Raw genomic sequence first — 20,900 nt, forward strand, 5'->3', positions numbered from 1 at the left:
CGCGCGGTCTCGCGCCCCCGGTGCCCGTGAAGCCACGTCCTGGCCGCGGCCGGAGGAGCCGCCGCTTTTCCGCCCCCCACATCCCCCGATCGCTGCTGCCGCTGCCTGAGGAGCCGCCGCTTCCCCCCCCCCCCCCCCCATCCCCCCATCGCCGCTGCCTGAGCAGCCGCCACTTTCCCCCCCCCCCCCACATCCCCCGATGGCCGCTGCCTGAGGAGCCGCCGCTTTCCCCCCCCGCACATACCCCGATCGCTGCCACTGACCGAGGAGCCGCCGCTTTTCCGCCCCCCACATCCCCCGATCGTTGCTGCTGCCCAAGGAGCAGCCGCTTTTTTTGCCCAGCCCCGACTCCCCCCCTTCCTCCTCAATCGCTGCCGTCACGACTCCCCTTCTTCCGCCATCTTGTTTCCCCTTTCTCGGCACATTCGCTGTTTTATACTGAGGGAGGGAGAAGGCGCTCGCTGATTGGCTAACGGTGTCAGCCGCGGAAGTCGCCCATTGGCTCATCCCCACGCGGGGTTCTCCCAGGAGGTGGGAGAAAGGCGCTGACTGGTCACCGTATAGCTGAGGAGAGGAAGGCACTGATTGGTCACTGCCTTCCCGCCGAAGTTCGCACTCCCAGTGCCAGGCGCTGATTCGCTAGTGCACCTGAGGTAGAAAAGGCGCTGATTGGTCGCCGTTTTCCCGCCGACGTTCGCCCACAGCAACGAAGCGCTGATTGGGCAGCGCGGCTGAGGCGGGCGGTTCGCCCATTGGCCGGAGGGCTGGCGGGGGGCAGAACCGGGCGGGACAACGAGGCGATAAATAGGGCGACGCAGGGCGCTCGCAGGACCACAAAGGTGGATGCGTCAGCCGTTGCGCGAGCCGCTCAGCGCTGACGAGCCGGCTGAGCACCACCCCCCCCCTCCCCCCCGTCTTCACCGTGGGACCCCGGGAGCGGCGGGAACGGCGGCCGGAATCAGTGAGCGGGGCGGGCTGGGGCGGTCGTTACCGTGCGGTGTTAACCGGGGCTCGGCGGGTTCATGAGGGATCGCGGGCTGGGCTGTGCTGGGGGTTCTAAAGCCGCGGGTTTGTGACGGGGGGCGGGGATTAAGGCTCCCGCAGCCGCTTTAGCGGTTTAAATCGTGTTTAAAGCGGGAGCAGCCGGTCCGGGGATTTTCTCAGCAATCGGGGCTGGTTTGGGTCGAATTCGGCTTTTAAAAGGTTTTTTTAGGTATTTTTTTGGTTTTTTTGGGCGCCGATTTGTGCCAAAAGGCGCCTTTAAAATCCGTTTATTGACGGTGTGTCAGGAGAATTAAAGTTTAAACCTCGGGGGATCTGGGGCTTTTCCCTGGGATTTTGAGTCCAAATCAGGGTTTTTTTAGAGCCCGTATTTATTGAAATTATTATGTTTAGAGGTTTTATTTGGAACATCTCGGGCGGGTTGAGGCTCCTAGAATGTAATTGTTGATTTATTAATGTCACATCGCTGTGTTTGACTCCCGAGGGCGCTGAGCGCGTTCAGTGCGGATCCGGGAGGGGGAGGAGCCGTTTTGGGGCCGTTTGGGTCTAAATCGGCTTTTAAAAAGTTTATGTAACGCGGTTAAAGTTTGAGGAGCCGATTTGCGACTTCAAAGGTTTTTGAATCTACTTATTGATAAGAATTTATACAGTGGATTAATATTTAAAGACCGGGGGGCGATCTGGGGAGTCCAAATGCGGCTTTTTCCTTTAACCACTTGTTAATTTAAACTATTACATTGAAACGGGGCTTTCTGAGATTTTGAGTTCGTTTTTTTTTTTTTGAGCATTTTGGGCGGTTCTGAGGCTCCTAAAGCCGCTTAATTGTTTAAATTATTAATTGTGGAAACAATTTAAATAGTTTTTGAGATAAGTGTGTGAATTATTGTATTTAAAGTCGGGAGGGGCATTTCATTGCTTTTTGAGGGGTTTTGGGGCTGAATTCACTTTACTGAACGTGTCCGGAGCTGGAGGTCCCAGATCTGGTGCTGATTTGGACCCCAAAAAAAGCTTTTAAAATCTATTTATGGATAATTTACTGAATTAATATTTAAGCGGGAACAAATTCGGCTTTTTTAACCCGCTGCCGTTTTGTCTCCCCCTCCCGTTCTCCCCTCACGCTGAGGGGGCCGAGGAGGCGCTCGCTGATTGGCCGGTGCCGTCTGGCGGGAAAGCCTCCACTGACTGCGCCCCGCGGGGCTGTCTCCGAGGTGAGAAAGGTGCTGATTGGTCGCTGCCTCTGAGGAGAGGAAGGTGCTGATTGGTCGCCGCCTCCCTAAACCCACTTAATTGTTTACATTGTATTTTAAAATTTATTTTTATTTTTAATTTAATTCAATTTACATTTAAATTCTTTAATATAATTTAATATATTTCAATTTAATTTATTTATTAAATAATATATTAACATTAAATATATAAAATCAATATAGTAATATACTAATATAAATGATATTATTTGATGAATAGTAGAAATATATATAATATATAATCTGATATAATGAACTAATCAACTAATATTCATTGATATTACTTAATGTAATTAATATTTAATATATAATGACATATATAACATAATGTATTAATAATTATATTAATTATATAATATTAATATCTATATTAATATATATAATTACTATGTAATGTATCTAATCTATTTTTACATATATATCTTATTATATAAAGCTGTGAGGGACCATATTTGGGTGGGTCTTTGAGATTTTTAAGGCTGTTTGGTCTCAAATTCAATTTACTTGATTTTGGGGCTGTTTTTAGGATTATTTGTTGTCAAGGAAGCTTTTAAGATCCATTTTTTGGCAAATAATTTGCCCACTAAGTTAAGATTGAAGCGGGGGGATTTGAGGCTGTTTGACAGGACTGTGACACAAATAACGGCCCTTTCCTTCCCTTTCCTCCTGTAGCTCCTGCTCAGAGAACAGCGAAGGCAGCCTGGCCGCTCCCCGCTCCGGCTGACCGTGTCCCCCCGCCCCCGCTCCGGCTGACCGCGCCCCCCCCCGCCCCGCTCCGGCTGACCGCACCCCCCCTGCTCCGGCTGACCGCGCCCACCCCCCCCCAACTCCGGCTGACCGCGCCCCTTCCCCCGCCTCTGGCTGACCGCGCCCGCCCCCCCCCCCGGCTGACTGTTCCTCCACTGCACACCATGGTGGGGAAGCGGAGGGGATCACAAGGGTCTATGGGGTGGTGTGGGTGTCAGGGGGGCTGTGGGGGCAATGGGGCTGTTGTGGGATGAAAGAAGCTGAACCCCCTGCAGGTGAGTGACCCACACACTGACCCACAGCACCCCATAGCACCTCCACTCTGCCCTATAGATCCACAGCACTGCCCCACAGCACCCTATAGCTCTTGCTTGCTATCCCACAGCACCCCATAGCTTCTCCACTCTGCCCCATACATCTACAGCAGTGCCACAGAGTACCTGATTTGTCTTCAGTCTGCCCCATGGATGCAGAGTGCTGCCCTACAGAACCCTATAGCTCCTGTACTCTGCCCTATAGACCCACAGTACTGCCCCACAATGCTCCATAGCTCCTACACTCTGCCCCATAGACCCACAACACTGCCTCACAGGACCCCAGACATCGTCCGCTCTGCCCCATAGATCCACAGAAGTGCCCAACACCCCACAGCTGCTCCATTCTGCCCCATAGAGCCACAGTGCTGCCCCACAACACTCCATTGCTCCTGCACTCTGCCCCATAGATGCCCAGTACTGCCCCACAGCACCATATAGCTCCTGTGCTCTGCCCCATACATCCACAGCAGTGCCCCAGAGTACCTCATTTCTTCCACTCTGCCCTATAGATGCCCAGTACTGCCCCACAGCACCAAATAGCTGCTGTACTCTGCCCCATACATCCATAGCAGTGCCTCACAGCACCCCATACTGACCTTGCCCCATAGACCCACAGTACTGCCTCACAGGACCCCATAGGACTCTACTCTGCCCCTTAGACCCAGAGAGCTGCCCCATAGCAGCCTTTAGGTGCTGCATTCTGCCCCATAGGTGCAAAGTGCTGCCCCACAGCACCCCACACCTCTGTCCACCTGACCACCCTTTCCCCCCGACCACGCCTGCACTGCCTACTATGGGTGGGTCACAAGGGTCTGTGGGGTGGCTGTGGGGATCAGGGGGGCTATGGGGTCAATGGGGCTGTTGTGGGGTGAAACACCCCTGAAGAGGCTGAAACCCTGCAGGTGAGTGACCCACACACTGACCCACAGCACCCCATAGCACCTCTACTCTGCCCTGTAGATCCACAGCACCCTGTAGCCGCTCTAATCTGCCCTATACAGACACACCACCCCGTAGCTGATTTTACTCTGCCCCATAAATGGACAGCACTGCTCCACAGCACCCTATGTCTCCACTCTGCCCCATAGATGCACAGTGCTGTTCCACAGCACCCCATATCTTGTTCACTCTGCCCTATAGACCCACAGTGTAACCCCACAGCACCCCATGGCTCCTCTGCCCTATAGATCAACAGCACTGTCCCAGAAAACACCATAGCTGCTTCACACTCGCCCATAGGCCAGCAATGCTGCCCCACAGCACACTGTAGCTCCTGCACTCTGCTGCATAGACCCACAGCAGTGCCCCACAGCACCCCACACATCTGGTCTACCCTATACATCCACACTGTGCCTCATTAATATTTAGCACCCCACAGTTTCTGCATTCTGACCATAGATCCACATTCCTGGGTCCCCTCACCCCACCAGCTGTCCTGGGTTGCGATGCTGTGTGGGGCCCTGCACACAACGGAGAAAATGAGGATAGCATGGCTGCTGGGCTCCACCCTGCTTGGAATCTGAGATGACTGGGGGGTGAGGCTGGTGCCCATGCTGGCACTGCCGCAGGGGCTGTTTCTCTGGGCTGTGCTCTGGTGGCAGCTCCTGGCTGTATCAGCTGCTCCCATTGGCTGCCCCTGTGGCCCTGCACTGTGCTTTGCCCTGTGCCCTCCCTGCCAATGGGAACAAGATGGCAACCCTGATGGGCGTGGCCACCTTGGCTGCTGTGTCTCTGCTGGTGGCTGAGGCTATGGATGTCGTGGCTGCCAAGCCTGTGCTGGGAGGGTGGGGCTGAGGTGGGCGGAGCCTGTGTAGTGTGGCCATTTTGGGGCCCAAGGTGGGTGGTGGGATTCATGACTCTGGTTACCCATGGGGGCCATCTTGGAAAAGGGCAGCACTGTGCTGCTGCCATCCTCACTTGGCTCACCCACGGCCATGTTGGGGGATTTTTAACTTGGTTTTGGGGCCAATTCTCACCCAATAAAATTAAAAAATGTAAAAAAAACGTAAGCGTGTGGTTTGTTCTGTTTCCAGTGAATGATTTGGGGCTGGGGTTTGGGGTTGAGGGTGGGGCTGAAGATGTGGGTGGGGTCACTGCCAACTCCACCCTCCCCCAAGCTCAGTCCCCCCAATGTGCCTCCCTCGAGGGATGTGTCCCAACCAGGCCCCACGCCCTTTCTAAGCACCCCGCCCTCCCTGTTGGGCTCCTCCCCCTTGACCCACGTTTCAACCCCCATTCGTGGGCTCCCTGACAGGGCATGACAGGGACTGACAAAGCTCCAGAAAGCCCAACAGAGCCCGACAGGTCTCGACACTGCCTGACAAAGCCTGAGAGAGTTTGACGGATCCTCACAGAGCCTGACAAAGCTTGACAGAGGCCAACAGGACGCGTCAGGGCCTGACAAATCTTGTCAGTTCCTGATAGAGCCTTGATATGTATGACAGAGCCCTGGGGGTCTCAACAGAGCCTGAGAAATCTTGACAGGACTCAGCAGAGCCCAACAGGTCTCGACAGAGCCCTACAGAGCCCATCAAAGCCTGACAGAGTCTGACACACCCCAAGAGGTCTCGACAGGGCTTGACAAAAACCGACAGTGTCTGACAGAGCCTGACAGGAGTGCAGGTGCTGTCATTTCCAGTGAGGGCCCAGGTGATTTGATAAGGGTGGTAGACGGGCCCTGGGGTGATTGACGCCCTCCCCTTTCTCAGGGGATTGTGGGAAGGGGGTGGGTGGGGCTCAGAGTAGTTGAGCCCCAGCCCCTGAGCGGGGAGCTCATTCTGCTCCAGGATTGCTTGGGTGCTGGTTGTTTGCTACTCCTTCAACAGTCGGCAGCTGTTGAGCTGTTTAAGGTACATAGGCCGATGTGTTTGGAGAAGTGGAGGTGCCTGTTTGACGTAAGATCTTCAGGAGCAGCAAAGGTTCAGCAGCAGCTATAGTAGAAGGTATGTTTGTAACTATGTTTCATTTATTGAATCAATGCCTGGTGCTTTGCGTTTTCCCAAAATTCTTGACTGCTATGAAGACGGAGCGTTCTTTTTTGGTTTGTATTGCTGTATTAATAGTTGCTGATATAATCTTTCCTCCTAGGACTGATGCTCAGGTTATCTGGCAGGGGTTAGGATGAGCACCTTGTATCTACAGGTGGAGTTTTACCATTTCTGAAGGAAGCAGCAGGGCCATAGGGCAGAGTGTCTTTCAGGCTATGGGGTGGCTCATCGCCTCCCTGATCACCCACAGAACAGTGTGTTGTCCGCAGAACCTTTGCACTGTGTGGTGGTCCCTGGTAGATCATTCAAATGTACCTCCAGGAACTCAGCCAAGGTGAGCAATGCCTCTTGGACTAGTACTGATAAACATCATCTGAGTGCTCATTATTGTGTGTGTGTTTTCTTATTGCGGGTGGTGAAGGGGAAAGTGGCAACTGCAGGAAGATCCCTGTGAGCTCACGTGGTGTTTTCCTCTGTTGGGGATGAATTCAGTCCCTTGGCCCTCTGAAAGCTAAGTGGAGGCACGAGGGCTGGGAAGGGGCTGGGAATTGCAGGGAGGGAGTTTAAAGCTCTCATAGGGGAAAGGGCTGTCCAGGAACAGTCCCCTTTGGGAGGGCAAAGGGTGCAGGTTTTCGGCTCCTTTGTATTCTAGGGTTGCAGTAGAGGCTCCTCGCCTCACCAGTGTCTCCCTGTAGATTATTTTGATTGATGCCTCTCTGGTCTCAGAGTCGTTTTCGTTGCGGAGCGTTTTTGGCTCCATTGCCGTCGCGTTGTCCATAACGTTCTGTGGAGCGTGTGTCTGCGCGCGTGCGCGTTTGGCTCGGAGCTGCTCTCCCCGGAGGTGTGGAGTCAGGGCTGGGTGCACTGAGCTCTAGGAGTCCATGGTGTCACGGTCTGTTCGGTGATGGACTCGTGATGCTTTTTTAACCTTCATCTCAGAGTGGAAAATTAAGGTGACCAAAAAGCCAAGGGGTTATAATTCAATCAAGCAGTGTTACTTTATCAATTTGCCTGTAAAGCGGCACGTGATAGAGAGAGAATAAGAAAAGAAAGGGAAAAGAAACAGGGAAAAGTAAAGGAAAATATGAGAAATGAGGTTGGATTTATCACCAGTCCAGTTCCAGAAGCGTTCCTCTGGTCTCCAGTCCTATAGAGTCCTGCTGGTCCTACGCAGTGGTTCGGGATCCTCTGGCGATAAGACCTTCAACGGTGTCCATTCTGGTCTCATCTTTTATGTTTCTTCAACCCCCCTTCCTCCCATTGTTTTAGGTCAGTCTCCAACTTGATTTCGCAGACCAGGCTCGTACTGCGCAGGCTCGAGAGATTCACGCTTTCTTTTGCCAACGCTTACGTGTCCAGCATTCAGGGGTCTTTCTCTGGTCCATCGGGTGACCTCAGGACCCTTGGCAAGCTTCTGGGCATGCTCCTTTTTGTGGACCATTGTTTGGGGGAGCAGGTGGGGGGCACATGTAACTGAGGCTGCAGGTCCTCAGCTATGTGGGCAGAAGTCTTTGGAGAAGTGGAGGTGTCCATTTGAGGTAAGAGCTTCAGGGGCAGCAAAGGTTTAGTAGCAGCTGTGGTGGAAAGTATGTTTGTAACTATGTTTCATTAATTGATTCAATTCCAGGTGCTTTGCATTTTTGCAAAATTCCTGATTGTAATGAAAATGGAGTGTTGGTTATTGTATTTCATTTTCTATCTGCTCCCTAGAAAATCTAAGTTGAAATCCATACTCAGTCCCATTGCAGGTGCAATAGCATCAATAAAGTGCAGGTGCTGTCACTTCCAGTGACATTCCAGGTAATTTGAAAAGGGTCCTGGGGGGGGCCTGGGGTGATTGACCCCCTCCCCTTTCCCCAGGGATTGTGGGAAGGGGGTGGGCGGGGCTCAGGATATTTGAGCCCCAGTCCCCAGGTAGGGAGCTCGTTCTGCTCTAGGGCGGCTTGGGTGCTTGTTCTCTGCCCCTCCTTCAGCAGTCAGCAGCTTTTGAGCCGTTTAAGCTACATGGGCAGATGTATTTGGACAAGCGGAGGTGTCTGTTTGAGGTAAGAGTTTCAGGGACAGTGAAGGTTTGATAATAGCTGTAGTAGAAAAGTTGTTTGTCATTATGTTTCATTTGTTGATTCATTTCCAGGTGCTTTGCATTTTCCCCAAATTCCTGACTACAATGAAGATGGCGTGTTATTTTTTGGTTTGTATTGCTGTATTAATAGTTGTTAATATAATCTCTTCTCCTGGAAGGGCGTCTTGTCTCCAGAACCTTTGCGGCGTGCAGTGGCCCCCGGTAGATCATTCAAATGTACCTCCCAGAACTCACCCAAGGTGAGCGATTACTTGTAGGCCACTACCGATAAATACTATTTGGATGCTCGATAGTGTGCGTGTCCTTGCTTTCCTTACTGTAGGTGATGATGGAGAAAGTGACAACTGCAGGAAGATCCCTGTTAGCAGACGTTGTGTTTTCCTCTGTGAAGATGGATTCAGTCCCTTGGTCCTCTAAAAGTTAAGTGGAGGCACGAGGGCTGGGAAGGGGCTGGGAACTGCAGGGTGGGTTTAAACTTCTCAGACGGAAAAGGGCAGTCCAGGAACAGACCCCTTTGGGAGGGTAAGGGGTCCAGGGAACTGATGCCAGCTTGTGTGGGGCAGGGCACCTTCAGCCTGGGTGTGTTGTCGTGTACTTTGGGAAGCCTGCCTTGCGCCTGTCAGATGATCCTGGGGTCTTGTTGTGCTCCAGGGGCACAAAAGGCATATTTTTTTTTTGTATTAGCAGCCGAACATGTGGATAGTCCTTGTATTTTAGACACTTCTGGTCAGTTGTGTTTATGGTGTAGTTCTGGGCTGCAACAGCAGCTCTGCTCTCTACCCATTCAGTCTCAGGGACTGGCGCTTCTTCCCAGCATCTTGAAGTTTTTAAGTCTTGCAGCAGTTTCTTGTGTGTGCTACCATCTCTGTTTGTTTGGTTTTGCCAGTACCACTGTCTCTGTTTGGTTGTGCCAGCGCTGCTGTCTCTGTCTGTGAAGTTTGGCCTCCTTTTTTTCCTGGGGTTGCAGTAGAGGCTCCTCGCCTCACCACTGCCTCCCTGCAGGTTCTTTTCATAGACGCAGTCTCTGGTTTGGAGTTGTTTAGTGCTGTTGACATCGCATTGTCTATGACGTTCTGTGGAGCCTTTTTCTGCACATAGGCGCATTTGGCTTGGAGCTGCTCTGCCCGGAAGTTTGTAGTCTGGGTTGGGTGGACTGAGCTCTAGGAGTCTATGATTGATCTGTGGACGTGTTAAATTGTGCAGGCAAAGGTTGTGCAGTCATCTGGGATGGGGCTGGAGAGGGGACAGTCCCTTCCCCAGTGTTTTAGGGACGCAATTAGAGCTTCTGGTGGGATTCCTGAATAGAAAGCAGACCTGTGGAATGGTCAAGCTGTAGATGAGCCCCTGGGTGACTTGTTGAACAACTTCATTTCAGATACAGAGGAGCAACGTGGCACAAAAAGGCAACAGAAGAGGCGAGCAGAGCGCCGTAAGCAGGTGGGACGGTGCGTGGTGCCAGCGGGAAGACGTGCTGTGTGGCTCTATGTAACTTTGGTCGTTTGTCTATTTTATAGGTGTGAAGTAAAGAGGAAAGCTGGGTATCCGCACCGCAGCTCCTCGGGCAAGGTGAATAATGAGTGCTGGCCGAAGCATCAGCTCGTTTGAGGTCCCGTGTTGCTGCTGCAGGTATGAGCGTCCTTTGGTTGTGTTTTACAGGCGGTAGCTGAACCTCTTTGTGGTCAACAGCGTGGCAGTCCAAAGCAAGGGCGGGCAGGCGGGCAAGCGGCCCAGGTAAGGGAGGGGGAGGCGGGCCCGTCCGCGGGCAGGCTGTGCTTCCGGGCAGCGTCCGAGCGGGTGCCTTTGTTTTTGCAGGTGCCGCAGACGAGCTCGGAGGAGCGAAGCCGCACGCCGACCAGCAGCAGCCGAGAAGGTGAGGCGGCGGTGGGAGTTGAGGAGCCCAGTGTCGCGCGGTGACTCGGTTCAGCATTTCTTTCTTATTTTGCAGGCCCCTTTTGGGCCCTTTGGGCTTGGAGGAGCGTTTTCGGTGAGCTGGGGTAGGGGCTCAGAAGAGCATGGGGCTGGGGACTCACTCCAAGCGCTACGGTTCTTTTGTTTCTCGCTGTCTTAGGCGTCACGAGCGATGCGGGTTTCTGACTGCGCCCGAGGCACCACACGCTGAGCGGAACGCCGTGGATCTTAGCAGGAGGTGGGTGCTGCGGAAGGGGTCGGCGTTCACCCCGCGATACTGTGTGCTGGCACGGCTCGGTGAGCGTGTGTTTTCTCGTGTTACTGTAGGTGTTGAAGAGGAACCCGGCGATGCGGGGAGATCCCTGTTAGCGCACGTGGCGTTTTCTCTGTTGAAGATGGATTCGGTCCCTTGGCCCTCTTAAAGATAAGTGGAGGCACCGGGGCTGGGAAGAGGCTGGGAATCGCAGGGAGGGGGGTAAAGTTCTGATAAGGGAAAGGGCCGTCCAGGAAAAGTCCCCTTTGGGTGGGTAAAGGGCCCAGGGAATTTACAGTGCGATACCAGCATGTGCCGGGCAGGGCAGCTCCAGCCTCTGTGTGTGGTGTTGTGTAGCTCGGGAAGCCTGCCTTGCGCCTGTCAGACGATCCTGGGGTCTCGTTGTGCTCGAGGGGCCCAAGAGGCATCTCGGGTGCCATCCTGGGATCTGGAATGGTGGTCCTAATTGGCATAGTGCCAATCGGGTGCTGGATTCTTGTATCAGCAGCAGAAAGCGTGGATGGTTCTTGCATTTTGGGTGTTTCTGGTCAGTTGTGATTTATGGTGTCATTCTGGCCTGCATCAGCAGCTCTGCTCTCTACCCGTCCAGTGTAAGGGACTGGCACTTCAAGATGTTGGGAAGAAGTTCTTAGGTCGTGCCGCCGTCTCTGTGTGTTTGCGCCAGTGCTGCTGTCTTGTAAGGGGCCGTGACGTTTGGCTCCTTTTTTTTCTGGGATTGTGATAGAGGCTCCTCGCCTTACTAATTGGGTGTAATAATTGGGTGCTGGTTTTCTTGTATCAGCAGACGAAAGTGTGGACGGTTCTTGTGCCTTGGAAGTCGCTGGTCAGTTGTGTTTTCTGGTATCGCTGAGGGCTGCGTCGGCAGCTCTGCTCTCTACCTATCCAGTCTCAGGGACTGGCACTTCAAGATGCTGGGAAGAAGTTATTAGTTCTTGCAGCAGCTTCTTGTGTTTGCGCTGTCTCTGTGTGTTTGCGCCAGTGCCGCCGTCTCACAAGGGGCCAAGACGATTGGCTCAGTTTTATTGTGGGGTTGTAGTAGAGACTCCTTGCCTCACCACTGCCTCCCTGTAGGTTTTTGGACGGTGCCGTGTCTGCTTTTGGCGTCTTTGTTGTGGAGCGTTTTTTGGTGGCGTTTCCGTCGTGGTGTCTATTGCGTTCTGTGGAGCGTCTGTCTGCACGTGTGCACAGTTGGCTGAGAGCTGCTCTGCCCGGAGGTTTGGAGTCTGGGGTGGATGCACTGAGCTGTAGGAGTCCACGGTTAATCTGTGGACGTGTTAAATTGTGTAGGCAAAGGCTGTGCAGTCATCTGGGAAGGAGTAGCCGTGGGCAGTGGGGGGGACAGTCCCTTCCCCAGTGTTTTAGGGACGCAATTAGAGCTTCTGATGGGATTCCTGAATAGAAAGCAGACCTGTGGAATGGTCAAGCTGTAGATGAGCTCCTGGGTGACTTGTTGAATAACGTGATTTCAGATGCAGAGGGACAACTTGGCACGAAAAAGCCATGGAAGAGGCGAGCAGAGCGCCGTGAGCAGGAGGCTTTTAAGTGCACCATCAGAATTTGAGCGAAATTCCACTTGACGTTGCTGCTGTCGGTCTTGGCTTTCACTGGTTTCCCCACGGCTCCCTAATGTTTGGGAGTTCAGAGTGGGCATTTTTTTTCCCCAAGGAGAGGCTATGCTTAAAAATGAGTTTGTTTCCTCAAAGAAGTGCAAGTCCGTTTGTGTAACCCGAGCCTAGTCAGGTTGTGTTTTACGGGCGGTAGCTGAACCTCTTTGTGGTCAGCAGCGTGGCAGTCCAAAGCAAGGGCGGGCAGTCGGGCGAGCGGCCCAGGTAAGGGAGGGGGAGGCGGGCCCGTCCGCGGGCAGGCTGTGCTTCCGGGCAGCGTCCGAGCGGGTGCCTTTGTTTTTGCAGGTGCCGCAGACGAGCTCAGAGGAGCGAAGCCGCACGCCGACCAGCAGCAGCCGAGAAGGTGAGGCGGCGGTGGGAGTTGAGGAGCCCAGTGTCGCGTGGTGACTCGGTTCAGCGTTTCTTTCTTATTTTGCAGGCCCCTTTTGGGCCCTTTGGGCTTGGAGGAGCGTTTTCGGTGAGCTGGGGTAGGGGCTCAGAAGAGCATGGGGCTGGGGACTCACTCCAAGCGCTACGGTTCTTTTGTTTCTCGCTGTCTTAGGCGTCACGAGCGATGCGGGTTTCTGACTGCGCCCGAGGCACCACACGCTGAGCGGAACGCCGTGGAACTTAGCAGGAGGTGGGTGCTGCGGAAGGGGTCGGCGTTCACCCCGCGATACTGTGTGCTGGCACGGCTCGGTGAGCGTGTGTTTTCTCGTGTTACTGTAGATGTTGAAGAGGAACCCGGCGATGCGGGGAGATGCCCGTTAGCGCACGTGGCGTTTTCTCTGTTGAAGATGGATTCGGTCCCTTGGCCCTCTTAAAGATAAGTGGAGGCACGGGGGCTGGGAAGAGGCTGGGAATCGCAGGGAGGGGGGTAAAGTTCTGATAAGGGAAAGGGCCGTCCAGGAAAAGTCCCCTTTGGGTGGGTAAAGGGCCCAGGGAATTTACAGTGCGATACCAGCATGTGCCGGGCAGGGCAGCTCCAGCCTCTGTGTGTGGTGTTGTGTAGCTTGGGAAGCCTGCCTTGCGCCTGTCAGACGATGCTGGGGTCTCGTTGTGCTCGAGGGGCCCAAGAGGCATCTCGGGTGCCATCCTGGGATCTGGAATGCTGGTCCTAATTGGCATAGTGCCAATCGGGTGCTGGATTCTTGTATCAGCAGCAGAAAGCGTGGATGGTTCTTGCATTTTGGGTGTTTCTGGTCAGTTGTGATTTATGGTGTCATTCTGGGCTGCATCAGCAGCTCTGCTCTCTACCCGTCCAGTGTAAGAGACTGGCACTTCAAGATGTTGGGAAGAAGTTCTTAGGTCGTGCCGCCGTCTCTGTGTGTTTGCACCAGTGCTGCTGTCCTGTAAGGGGCCGTGACGTTTGGCTCCTTTTTTTTCTGGGATTGTGATAGAGGCTCCTCGCCTTACTAATTGGGTGTAATAATTGGGTGCTGGTTTTCTTGTATCAGCAGACGAAAGTGTGGACGGTTCTTGTGCCTTGGAAGTCGCTGGTCAGTTGTGTTTTCTGGTATCGCTGAGGGCTGCGTCGGCAGCTCTGCTCTCTACCTATCCAGTCTCAGGGACTGGCACTTCAAGATGCTGGGAAGAAGTTATTAGTTCTTGCAGCAGCTTCTTGTGTTTGCGCTGTCTCTGTGTGTTTGTGCCAGTGCCGCCGTCTCACAAGGGGCCAAGACGATTGGCTCAGTTTTATTGTGGGGTTGTAGTAGAGACTCCTTGCCTCACCACTGCCTCCCTGTAGGTTTTTGGACGGTGCCGTGTCTGCTTTTGGCGTCTTTGTTGTGGAGCGTTTTTTGGTGGCGTTTCCGTCGTGTTGTCTATTGCGTTCTGTGGAGCGTCTGTCTGCACATGTGCACAGTTGGCTGAGAGCTGCTCTGCCCGGAGGTTTGGAGTCTGGGGTGGATGCACTGAGCTGTAGGAGTCCACGGTTAATCTGTGGACGTGTTAAATTGTGTAGGCAAAGGCTGTGCAGTCATCTGGGAAGGAGTAGCCGTGGGCAGTGGGGGGGACAGTCCCTTCCCCAGTGTTTTAGGGACGCAATTAGAGCTTCTGATGGGATTCCTGAATAGAAAGCAGACCTGTGGAATGGTCAAGCTGTAGATGAGCTCCTGGGTGACTTGTTGAATAACGTGATTTCAGATGCAGAGGGACAACTTGGCACGAAAAAGCCATGGAAGAGGCGAGCAGAGCGCCGTGAGCAGGAGGCTTTTAAGTGCACCATCAGAATTTGAGCGAAATTCCACTTGACGTTGCTGCTGTCGGTCTTGGCTTTCACTGGTTTCCCCACGGCTCCCTAATGTTTGGGAGTTCAGAGTGGGCATTTTTTTTCCCCAAGGAGAGGCTATGCTTAAAAATGAGTTTGTTTCCTCAAAGAAGTGCAAGTCCGTTTGTGTAACCCGAGCCTAGTCAGGTTGTGTTTTACGGGCGGTAGCTGAACCTCTTTGTGGTCAACAGCGTGGCAGTCCAAAGCAAGGGCGGGCAGGCGGGCGAGCGGCCCAGGTAAGGGAGGGGGAGGCGGGCCCGTCCGCGGGCAGGCTGTGCTTCCGGGCAGCGTCCGAGCGGGTGCCTTTGTTTTTGCAGGTGCCGCAGACGAGCTCGGAGGAGGGAAGCCGCACGCCGACCAGCAGCAGCCGAGAAGGTGAGGCGGCGGTGGGAGTTGAGGAGCCCAGTGTCGCGTGGTGACTCGGTTCAGCGTTTCTTTCTTATTTTGCAGGCCCCTTTTGGGCCCTTTGGGCTTGGAGGAGCGTTTTCGGTGAGCTGGGGTAGGGGCTCAGAAGAGCATGGGGCTGGGGACTCACTCCAAGCGCTACGGTTCTTTTGTTTCTCGCTGTCTTAGGCGTCACGAGCGATGCGGGTTTCTGACTGCGCCCGAGGCACCACACGCTGAGCGGAACGCCGTGGATCTTAGCAGGAGGTGGGTGCTGCGGAAGGGGTCGGCGTTCACCCCGCGATACTGTGTGCTGGCACGGCTCGGTGAGCGTGTGTTTTCTCGTGTTACTGTAGATGTTGAAGAGGAACCCGGCGATGCGGGAGATCCCTGTTAGCGCACGTGGCGTTTTCTCTGTTGAAGATGGATTCGGTCCCTTGGCCCTCTTAAAGATAAGTGGAGGCACGGGGGCTGGGAAGAGGCTGGGAATCGCAGGGAGGGGGGTAAAGTTCTGATAAGGGAAAGGGCCGTCCAGGAAAAGTCCCCTTTGGGTGGGTAAAGGGCCCAGGGAATTTACAGTGCGATACCAGCATGTGCCGGGCAGGGCAGCTCCAGCCTCTGTGTGTGGTGTTGTGTAGCTCGGGAAGCCTGCCTTGCGCCTGTCAGACGATGCTGGGGTCTCGTTGTGCTCGAGGGGCCCAAGAGGCATCTCGGGTGCCATCCTGGGATCTGGAATGCTGGTCCTAATTGGCATAGTGCCAATCGGGTGCTGGATTCTTGTATCAGCAGCAGAAAGCGTGGATGGTTCTTGCATTTTGGGTGTTTCTGGTCAGTTGTGATTTATGGTGTCATTCTGGGCTGCATCAGCAGCTCTGCTCTCTACCCGTCCAGTGTAAGAGACTGGCACTTCAAGATGTTGGGAAGAAGTTCTTAGGTCGTGCCGCCGTCTCTGTGTGTTTGCGCCAGTGCTGCTGTCTTGTAAGGGGCCGTGACGTTTGGCTCCTTTTTTTTCTGGGATTGTGATAGAGGCTCCTCGCCTTACTAATTGGGTGTAATAATTGGGTGCTGGTTTTCTTGTATCAGCAGACGAAAGTGTGGACGGTTCTTGTGCCTTGGAAGTCGCTGGTCAGTTGTGTTTTGTGGTATCGCTGAGGGCTGCGTCGGCAGCTCTGCTCTCTACCTATCCAGTCTCAGGGACTGGCACTTCAAGATGCTGGGAAGAAGTTCTTAGTTCTTGCAGCAGCTTCTTGTGTTTGCGCTGTCTCTGTGTGTTTGCGCCAGTGCCGCCGTCTCACAAGGGGCCAAGACGATTGGCTCAGTTTTATTGTGGGGTTGTAGTAGAGACTCCTTGCCTCACCACTGCCTCCCTGTAGGTTTTTGGACGGTCCCGTGTCTGCTTTTGGCGTCTTTGTTGTGGAGCGTTTTTTGGTGGCGTTTCCGTCGTGTTGTCTATTGCGTTCTGTGGAGCGTCTGTCTGCACGTGTGCACAGTTGGCTGAGAGCTGCTCTGCCCGGAGGTTTGGAGTCTGGGGTGGATGCACTGAGCTGTAGGAGTCCACGGTTAATCTGTGGACGTGTTAAATTGTGTAGGCAAAGTCTGTGCAGTCATCTGGGAAGGAGTAGCCGTGGGCAGTGGGGGGGACAGTCCCTTCCCCAGTGTTTTAGGGACGCAATTAGAGCTTCTGATGGGATTCCTGAATAGAAAGCAGACCTGTGGAATGGTCAAGCTGTAGATGAGCTCCTGGGTGACTTGTTGAATAACGTGATTTCAGATGCAGAGGGATACCTTGGCAGAAAAAGCCATGGAAGTGGCGAGCAGAGCGCCGTCAGCAGGAGGCTTTTAAGTGCACCATCAGAATTTGAGCGAAATTCCACTTGACGTTGCTGCTGTCGGTCTTGGCTTTCACTGGTTTCCCCACGGCTCCCTAATGTTCGGGAGTTCAGAGTGGGCATTTTTTTTCCCCAAGGAGAGGCTATGCTTAAAAATGAGTTTGTTTCCTCAAAGAATGCAAGTCCGTTTGTGTAACCCGAGCCTAGTCAGGTTGTGTTTTACGGGCGGTAGCTGAACCTCTTTGTGGTCAACAGCGTGGCAGTCCAAAGCAAGGGCGGGCAGGCGGGCGAGCGGCCCAGGTAAGGGAGGGGGAGGCGGGCCCGTCCGCGGGCAGGCTGTGCTTCCGGGCAGCGTCCGAGCGGGTGCCTTTGTTTTTGCAGGTGCCGCAGACGAGCTCGGAGGAGCGAAGCCGCACGCCGACCAGCAGCAGCCGAGAAGGTGAGGCGGCGGTGGGAGTTGAGGAGCCCAGTGTCGCGTGGTGACTCGGTTCAGCGTTTCTTTCTTATTTTGCAGGCCCCTTTTGGGCCCTTTGGGCTTGGAGGAGCGTTTTCGGTGAGCTGGGGTAGGGGCTCAGAAGAGCGTGGGGCAGGGGACTCGTTCCAAGCGCTACGGTTCTTTTGTTTCTCGCTGTCGTAGGCGTCACGAGCGATGCGGGTTTCTGACTGCGCCCGAGGCACCACACGCTGAGCGGAACGCCGTGGATCTTAGCAGGAGGTGGGTGCTGCGGAAGGGGTCGGCGTTCACCCCGCGATACTGTGTGCTGGCACGGCTCGGTGAGCGTGTGTTTTCTCGTGTTACTGTAGATGTTGAAGAGGAACCCGGCGATGCGGGGAGATCCCTGTTAGCGCACGTGGCGTTTTCTCTGTTGAAGATGGATTCGGTCCCTTGGCCCTCTTAAAGATAAGTGGAGGCACGGGGGCTGGGAAGAGGCTGGGAATCGCAGGGAGGGGGGTAAAGTTCTGATAAGGGAAAGGGCCGTCCAGGAAAAGTCCCCTTTGGGTGGGTAAAGGGCCCAGGGAATTTACAGTGCGATACCAGCATGTGCCGGGCAGGCCAGCTCCAGCCTCTGTGTGTGGTGTTGTGTAGCTTGGGAAGCCTGCCTTGCGCCTGTCAGACGATGCTGGGGTCTCGTTGTGCTCGAGGGGCCCAAGAGGCATCTCGGGTGCCATCCTGGGATCTGGAATGCTGGTCCTAATTGGCATAGTGCCAATCGGGTGCTGGATTCTTGTATCAGCAGCAGAAAGCGTGGATGGTTCTTGCATTTTGGGTGTTTCTGGTCAGTTGTGATTTATGGTGTCATTCTGGGCTGCATCAGCAGCTCTGCTCTCTACCCGTCCAGTGTAAGGGACTGGTACTTCAAGATGTTGGGAAGAAGTTCTTAGGTCGTGCCGCCGTCTCTGTGTGTTTGCGCCAGTGCTGCTGTCTTGTAAGGGGCCGTGACGTTTGGCTCCTTTTTTTTCTGGGATTGTGATAGAGGCTCCTCGCCTTACTAATTGGGTGTAATAATTGGGTGCTGGTTTTCTTGTATCAGCAGACGAAAGTGTGGACGGTTCTTGTGCCTTGGAAGTCGCTGGTCAGTTGTGTTTTCTGGTATCGCTGAGGGCTGCGTCGGCAGCTCTGCTCTCTACCTATCCAGTCTCAGGGACTGGCACTTCAAGATGCTGGGAAGAAGTTCTTAGTTCTTGCAGCAGCTTCTTGTGTTTGCGCTGTCTCTGTGTGTTTGCGCCAGTGCCGCCGTCTCACAAGGGGCCAAGACGATTGGCTCAGTTTTATTGTGGGGTTGTAGTAGAGACTCCTTGCCTCACCACTGCCTCCCTGTAGGTTTTTGGACGGTCCCGTGTCTGCTTTTGGCGTCTTTGTTGTGGAGCGTTTTTTGGTGGCGTTTCCGTCGTGTTGTCTATTGCGTTCTGTGGAGCGTCTGTCTGCACGTGTGCACAGTTGGCTGAGAGCTGCTCTGCCCGGAGGTTTGGAGTCTGGGGTGGATGCACTGAGCTGTAGGAGTCCACGGTTAATCTGTGGACGTGTTAAATTGTGTAGGCAAAGTCTGTGCAGTCATCTGGGAAGGAGTAGCCGTGGGCAGTGGGGGGGACAGTCCCTTCCCCAGTGTTTTAGGGACGCAATTAGAGCTTCTGATGGGATTCCTGAATAGAAAGCAGACCTGTGGAATGGTCAAGCTGTAGATGAGCTCCTGGGTGACTTGTTGAATAACGTGATTTCAGATGCAGAGGGATACCTTGGCAGAAAAAGCCATGGAAGAGGCGAGCAGAGCGCCGTCAGCAGGAGGCTTTTAAGTGCACCATCAGAATTTGAGCGAAATTCCACTTGACGTTGCTGCTGTCGGTCTTGGCTTTCACTGGTTTCCCTACGGCTCCCTAATGTTCGGGAGTTCAGAGTGGGCATTTTTTTTCCCCAAGGAGAGGCTATGCTTAAAAATGAGTTTGTTTCCTCAAAGAATGCAAGTCCGTTTGTGTAACCCGAGCCTAGTCAGGTTGTGTTTTACGGGCGGTAGCTGAACCTCTTTGTGGTCAACAGCGTGGCAGTCCAAAGCAAGGGCGGGCAGGCGGGCGAGCGGCCCAGGTAAGGGAGGGGGAGGCGGGCCCGTCCGCGGGCAGGCTGTGCTTCCGGGCAGCGTCCGAGCGGGTGCCTTTGTTTTTGCAGGTGCCGCAGACGAGCTCGGAGGAGCGAAGCCGCACGCCGACCAGCAGCAGCCGAGAAGGTGAGGCGGCGGTGGGAGTTGAGGAGCCCAGTGTCGCGTGGTGACTCGGTTCAGCGTTTCTTTCTTATTTTGCAGGCCCCTTTTGGGCCCTTTGGGCTTGGAGGAGCGTTTTCGGTGAGCTGGGGTAGGGGCTCAGAAGAGCGTGGGGCAGGGGACTCGTTCCAAGCGCTACGGTTCTTTTGTTTCTCGCTGTCGTAGGCGTCACGAGCGATGCGGGTTTCTGACTGCGCCCGAGGCACCACACGCTGAGCGGAACGCCGTGGATCTTAGCAGGAGGTGGGTGCTGCGGAAGGGGTCGGCGTTCACCCCGCGATACTGTGTGCTGGCACGGCTCGGTGAGCGTGTGTTTTCTCGTGTTACTGTAGATGTTGAAGAGGAACCCGGCGATGCGGGGAGATCCCTGTTAGCGCACGTGGCGTTTTCTCTGTTGAAGATGGATTCGGTCCCTTGGCCCTCTTAAAGATAAGTGGAGGCACGGGGGCTGGGAAGAGGCTGGGAATCGCAGGGAGGGGGGTAAAGTTCTGATAAGGGAAAGGGCCGTCCAGGAAAAGTCCCCTTTGGGTGGGTAAAGGGCCCAGGGAATTTACAGTGCGATACCAGCATGTGCCGGGCAGGGCAGCTCCAGCCTCTGTGTGTGGTGTTGTGTAGCTTGGGAAGCCTGCCTTGCGCCTGTCAGACGATGCTGGGGTCTCGTTGTGCTCGAGGGGCCCAAGAGGCATCTCGGGTGCCATCCTGGGATCTGGAATGCTGGTCCTAATTGGCATAGTGCCAATCGGGTGCTGGATTCTTGTATCAGCAGCAGAAAGCGTGGATGGTTCTTGCATTTTGGGTGTTTCTGGTCAGTTGTGATTTATGGTGTCATTCTGGGCTGCATCAGCAGCTCTGCTCTCTACCCGTCCAGTGTAAGGGACTGGTACTTCAAGATGTTGGGAAGAAGTTCTTAGGTCGTGCCGCCGTCTCTGTGTGTTTGCGCCAGTGCTGCTGTCTTGTAAGGGGCCGTGACGTTTGGCTCCTTTTTTTTCTGGGATTGTGATAGAGGCTCCTCGCCTTACTAATTGGGTGTAATAATTGGGTGCTGGTTTTCTTGTATCAGCAGACGAAAGTGTGGACGGTTCTTGTGCCTTGGAAGTCGCTGGTCAGTTGTGTTTTGTGGTATCGCTGAGGGCTGCGTCGGCAGCTCTGCTCTCTACCTATCCAGTCTCAGGGACTGGCACTTCAAGATGCTGGGAAGAAGTTCTTAGTTCTTGCAGCAGCTTCTTGTGTTTGCGCTGTCTCTGTGTGTTTGCGCCAGTGCCGCCGTCTCACAAGGGGCCAAGACGATTGGCTCAGTTTTATTGTGGGGTTGTAGTAGAGACTCCTTGCCTCACCACTGCCTCCCTGTAGGTTTTTGGACGGTCCCGTGTCTGCTTTTGGCGTCTTTGTTGTGGAGCGTTTTTTGGTGGCGTTTCCGTCGTGTTGTCTATTGCGTTCTGTGGAGCGTCTGTCTGCACGTGTGCACAGTTGGCTGAGAGCTGCTCTGCCCGGAGGTTTGG

The 20,900-nt window shown here is 54.2% G+C and overlaps 1 long non-coding RNA gene across 1 annotated transcript; it reads left to right on the forward strand.

The window, feature by feature from the left end:
- Window positions 1-281: 281 nt before the first annotated feature.
- LOC136105202 (uncharacterized) lies at window positions 282-5,317 on the forward strand. Its single transcript, XR_011741153.1, has 2 exons — window positions 282-2,210; window positions 2,922-5,317. It is a non-coding gene; the product is annotated as an uncharacterized lncRNA (long non-coding RNA).
- The last annotated feature ends 15,583 nt before the right edge of the window (window positions 5,318-20,900 follow it).

The sequence above is a fragment of the Patagioenas fasciata genome, chromosome 12 (genome assembly GCF_037038585.1).
Source record: "Patagioenas fasciata isolate bPatFas1 chromosome 12, bPatFas1.hap1, whole genome shotgun sequence".
Classification (NCBI taxonomy): domain Eukaryota; kingdom Metazoa; phylum Chordata; class Aves; order Columbiformes; family Columbidae; genus Patagioenas; species Patagioenas fasciata.